Genomic DNA, 6000 nt, shown 5'->3' on the forward strand with positions numbered 1-6000 from the left:
AGTCTTCACCTGTGAGGCACCGGGACACGGTCCGCAGTTGAAGGCAACACAAAGCACAGAAGACCCATTTCAGAATTTTGAGTTCACACCAGGTGCAGTTTACAGTGAACTGGCAAGACTCAAGGTGAACAAAGCCATGGGACCAGACAATTTGCACCCAAGAGTGCTCAGAGAATTGAGCGATGTCCTGGTGAAACCGTTGGCTGAGCTATTCAATCTCTCCCTAAGTAAGGGGAAAGTTCCCCTGGACTGGAAATTAGCTAATGTCGTTCCTCTGCATAAAAAGGGTTGCAGGGCAGAGGCTGCGAATTATAGACCGGTGAGTCTCACATCAATAGTGTGCAAACTCATGGAAACACTAATGAAAAGCAAATTGGACACGATCTTGAATGAAGGGAATCTTCGGGATCCCAGTCAGCATGGATTCACCAAGGGTAGGTCCTGCCAATCCAATCTCATCAGCTTCTTTGACTGGGTAACAAGAAAGTTGGACTTGGGAGAGTCTTTGGACGTCGTGTACCTGGACTTCAGGAAAGCTTTTGACAGTGTCCCACACCGCAGGCTGCTAAGCAAGATGGAATCGATGGGGTTAGGAGAGACACTAACTGCATGGGTCAATGATTGGCTGAGTGGCAGACTTCAGAGGGTGGTGATTAATGGTACCAAGTTCAAGTTCACTTTATTTTTGATGAATCGCCTATTTAAAACATTCTAAGCGATGTACATTTAAAAACAGATTATAAGAGAACATTCAATCATATTAGTAAAACATTAAAAACAACAAAACAAATATTTGTTAAATAGTTAAATAATACATTAAAAAACAGACATGAAAAGGGGGGAAAGGGGGGAAAAGTTACATATTTTTCTAATGGTAAAGGAAAAAAACATATATTAGGAAAAAACATAGAGTAGGGATAAAAAAACAAAAAAGAGAAGAAATTATTCATTAAAAGCATCATTAAATAAAAAAGTTTTTAAGAGTTTTTTAAAAGAGATAATATCTCTATCCTTTCTAATAAAAAGTGGCAGAGTGTTCCAGAGTTGGGGAGCTAAAACAGAGAACATATCGTTTCTACTTGTTCCCACAATTTTGAGTGAGGGGACCAAAAGTAACTCTTGTTGTGATGAGCGAAGGGTTCGATTAGAATGATATGGGATAATCATTCTAGATATAAATTGAGGGGTGTTATATAGTAGAACCTTAAAGACTAGAAATGCTATTTTAAAAGTTATTCGATGATTAACTACCCTCTCTAAAACATCGGAGGTGACCAGTGGAGTGCCGCAGGGCTCGGTCCTGGGTCCACTCCTTTTCAACATATTCATAGGGGATCTGACTCAAGGGCTTCAAGGTAAAATAACACTATTCGCCGATGACGCCAAACTATGTAATATAGTATGTGAATGCAGTTTACAGAATTATATGGCGCAGGACCTGCTTACATTGGAAAGTTGGTCCTCAACCTGGTAGCTAGGCTTCAATGCTAAGAAATGTAAGGTCATGCACCTCGGAAGCGGAAATCCATGCAGGACGTACTTCTTGAACGGAGAAACTTTAACTAGGATTTCAGCAGAACGAGATATAGGAGTAATCATCAGTGCAGACATGAAAACTGCCAATCAAGTGGAGAAGGCTTCATCTAAGGCAAGGCAGATATTGGGTTGTATCAATAGAAGTTTCGTCAGCCGAAAGCCTGAAGTCATAATGCCGTTGTACAGGGCCATGGTGAGACCTCATCTGGAGTACTGTGTGCAATTCTGGAGGCCACATTACAGTAAAGATGTGCGCAGAATTGAATCGGTTCAACAGACGGCCACCAGGATGATCTCGGGGCTCAAGGGTCTCTCATACGAAGAGAGACTGAACGAATTGCAGCTCTACACTCTTGAGGAACGTAGGGAGAGGGGAGACATGATCGAAACATTTAAGTACCTCACAGGACGTGTCGAAGTGGAAGATGATATTTTCTTTCTCAAGGGACCCTCGGCCACAAGAGGGCACCCGCTCAAACTCAGGGGCGGAAAATTTCATGGCGACACCAGAAAGTATTTCTTCACAGAGAGAGTGGTTGATCATTGGAACAAGCTTCCAGTGCAGGTAATCGAGGCAGACAGCGTGCCAGACTTTAAGAATAAATGGGATACCCATGTGGGATCCCTACGAGGGTCAAGATAAGGAAATTGGGTCATTAGGGCATAGACAGGGGGTGGGTAAGCAGAGTGGGCAGACTTGATGGGCTGTAGCCCTTTTCTGCCGTCATCTTCTATGTTTCTATGTTTCCTGCCTGCTCCATGACCCTTCTTTATCCTCTTCCCCTCCAGTTCTTCCCCTCCAGCACACCCCTCCCACCAAAGCAGCCCCCTTTCTTGCCTGCTCCATGACCCTTCTTTTTCCTCTTCCCCTCCAGTTCTTCCCCTCCAGCACACCCCTCCCACCAAAGCAGCCCCCTTTCCTGCCTGCTCCATGACCCTTCTTTTTCCTCTTCCCCTCCAGTTCTTCCCCTCCAGCACACCCCTCCCACCAAAGCAGCCCCCTTTCCTTCCTGCTCCATGGCCCTTCTTTTTCCTCTTCCCCTCCAGCACACCCCTTCCACCAAAGCAGCCCCCTTTCCTGCCTGCTCCATGACCCTTCTTTTTCCTCTTCCCCTCCAGTTCTTCCCCTCCAGCACACCCCTCCCACCAAAGCAGCCCCCTTTCCTGCCTGCTCCATGACCCTTCTTTTTCCTCTTCCCCTCCAGTTCTTCCCCTCCAGCACACCCCTCCCACCAAAGCAGCCCCCTTTCCTGCCTGCTCCATGACCCTCCTTTTTCCTCTTCCCCTCCAGTTCTTCCCCTCCAGCACACCCCTCCCACCAAAGCAGCCCCCTTTCCTGCCTGCTCCATGACCCTTCTTTTTCCTCTTCCCCTCCAGCACACCCCTCCCACCAAAGCAGCCCCCTTTCCTGCCTGCTCCATGACCCTTCTTTTTCCTCTTCCCCTCCAGTTCTTCCCCTCCAGCACACCCCTCCCACCAAAGCAGCCCCCTTTCCTGCCTGCTCCATGACCCTTCTTTTTCCTCTTCCCCTCCAGCACACCCTTCCCACCAAAGCAGCCCCCTTTCCTGTCTGCTCCATGACCCTTCTTTTTCCTCTTCCCCTCCAGTTCTTCCCCTCCAGCACACCCCTCCCACCAAAGCAGCCCCCTTTCCTGCCTGCTCCATGACCCTTCTTTTTCCTCTTCCCCTCCAGTTCTTCCCCTCCAGCACACCCCTCCCACCAAAGCAGCCCCCTTTCCTGCCTGCTCCATGGCCCTTCTTTTTCCTCTTCCCCTCCCACCAAAGCAGCCCCCTTTCCTGCCTGCTCCATGACCCTTCTTTTTCCTCTTCCCCTCCAGCACACCCCTCCCACCAAAGCAGCCCCCTTTCCTGCCTGCTCCATGTCCTTTCTTTTTCCTCTTCCCCTCCAGTTCTTCCCCTCCAGCACACCCCTCCCACCAAAGCAGCCCCCTTTCCTGCTTGCTCCATGACCCTTCTTTTTCCTCTTCCCCTCCAGTTCTTCCCCTCCAGCACACCCCTCCCACCAAAGCAGCCACCTTTCCTGCCTGCTCCATGGCCCTTCTTTTTCCTCTTCCACTCCAGCACACCCCTCCCACCAAAGCAGCCCCCTTTCCTTCCTGCTCCATGACCCTTCTTTTTCCTCTTCCCCTCCAGTTCTTCCCCTCCAGCACACCCCTCCCACCAAAGAAGCCCCCTTTCCTGCCTGCTCCATGACCCTTCTTTTTCCTCTTCCCCTCCAGTTCTTCCCCTCCAGCACACCCCTCCCACCAAGCAGCCCTCTTTCCTGACTGCTCCATGACCCTTCTTTTTCCTCTTCCCCTCCAGTTCTTCCCCTCCAGCACACCCCTCCCACCAAAGCAGCCACCTTTCCTGCCTGCTCCATGGCCCTTCTTTTTCCTCTTCCCCTCCAGCACACCCCTCCCACCAAAACAGCCCCCTTTCCTGCCTGCTCCATGACCCTTCTTTTTCCACTTCCCCTCCAGTTCTTCCCCTCCAGAACACCCCTCCCACCAAAGCAGCCCCCTTTCCTGCCTGCTCCATGGCCCTTCTTTTTCCTCTTCCCCTCCAGCACACTCCTCCCACCAAAGCAGCCCCCTTTCCTGTTTGCTCCATGACCCTTCTTTTTCCTCTTCCCCTCCAGCACACCCCTCCCACCAAAGCAGCCCCCTTTCCTGCCTGTTCCATGACCCTTCTTTTTCCTCTTCCCCTCCATTTCTTCCCCTCCAGCACACCCCTCTCACCAAAGCAGCCCCCTTTCCTGCCTGCTCCATGGCCCTTCTTTTTCCTCTTCCCCTCCAGTACAACCCTCCCACCAAAGCAGCCCCCTTTCCTGCCTGCTCCTTGACCCTTTTTCCTCTTCCCCTCCAGCACACCCCTCCCACCAAAGCAGCCCCCTTTCCTGCCTGCTCCATGACCCTTCTTTTTCCTCTTCCCCTCCAGTTCTTCCCCTCCAGCACACCCCTCCCACCAAAGCAGCCCCCTTTCCTGCCTGCTCCATGGCCCTTCTTTTTCCTCTTCCCCTCCAGCACACCCCTCCCACCAAAGTAGCCCCATTTCCTGCCTGCTCAATGACCCTTCTTTTTCCTCTTCCCCTCCAGCACACCCCTCCCACCAAAGCAGCCCCCTTTCCTGCCTGCTCCATGACCCTTCTTTTTCCTCTTCCCCTCCAGTTCTTCCCCTCCAGCACACCCCTCCCACCAAAGCAGCCCCCTTTCCTGCCTGCTCCATGACCCTTCTTTTTTCTCTTCCCCTCCAGCACACACCTCCCACCAAAGCAGCCCCCTTTCCTGCCTGCTCCATGACACTTCTTTTTCCTCTTCCCCTCCAGTTCTTCCCCTCCAGAACACCCCTCGCACCAAAGCAGCCCCCTTTCCTGCCTGCTCCATGGCTCTTCTTTTTCCTCTTCCCCTCCAGTACACCCCTCCCACCAAAGCAGCCCCCTTTCCTGCCTGCTCCTTGACCCTTTTTCCTCTTCCCCTCCAGCACACCCCTCCCACCAAAGCAGCCCCCTTTCCTGCCTGCTCCATGACCCTTCTTTTTCCTCTTCCCCTCCAGTTCTTCCCCTCCAGCACACCCCTCCCACCAAAGCAGCCCCCTTTCCTGCCTGCTCCATGGCCCTTCTTTTTCCTCTTCCCCTCCAGCACACCCCTCCCACCAAAGCAGCCCCATTTCCTGCCTGCTCAATGACCCTTCTTTTTCCTCTTCCCCTCCAGCACACCCCTCCCACCAAAGCAGCCCCCTTTCCTGCCTGCTCCATGACCCTTCTTTTTCCTCTTCCCCTCCAGCACACACCTCCCACCAAAGCAGCCCCCTTTCCTGCCTGCTCCATGACACTTCTTTTTCCTCTTCCCCTCCAGTTCTTCCCCTCCAGAACACCCCTCCCACCAAAGCAGCCCCCTTTCCTGCCTGCTCCATGGCCCTTCTTTTTCCTCTTCCCCTCCAGCACACCCCTCCCACCAAAGCAGCCCCCTTTCCTGCCTGCTCCATGACCCTTCTTTTTCCTCTTCCCCTACAGCACACCCCTCCCACCAAAGCAGCCCCCTTTCCTGCCTGCTCCATGACCCTTCTTTTTCCTCTTCCCCTCCAGTTCTTCCCCTCCAGCACACCCCTCCCACCAAAGCAGCCCCCTTTCCTGCATGCTCCATGACCCTTCTTTTTCCTCTTCCCCTCCAGTTCTTCCCCTCCAGCACACCCCTCCCACCAAAGCAGCCCCCTTTCCTGCCTGCTCCATGGCCCTTCTTTTTCCTCTTCCCCTCCAGCACACCCCTCCCACCAAAGCAGTCCCCTTTCCTGCCTGCTCCATGGCCCTTCTTTTTCCTCTTCCCCTCCAGCACACCCCTCCCACCAAAGCAGCCCCCTTTCCTGCCTGCTCCATGGCCCTACTTTTTCCTCTTCCCCTCCAGTTTTTCCCCTCCACCACACCCCTCCCACCAAAGCAGCCCCCTTTCCTGCCTGCTCCATGAC

The sequence above is a fragment of the Geotrypetes seraphini genome, chromosome 2 (assembly GCF_902459505.1).
Source record: "Geotrypetes seraphini chromosome 2, aGeoSer1.1, whole genome shotgun sequence".
In the NCBI taxonomy this organism is placed as follows: domain Eukaryota; kingdom Metazoa; phylum Chordata; class Amphibia; order Gymnophiona; family Dermophiidae; genus Geotrypetes; species Geotrypetes seraphini.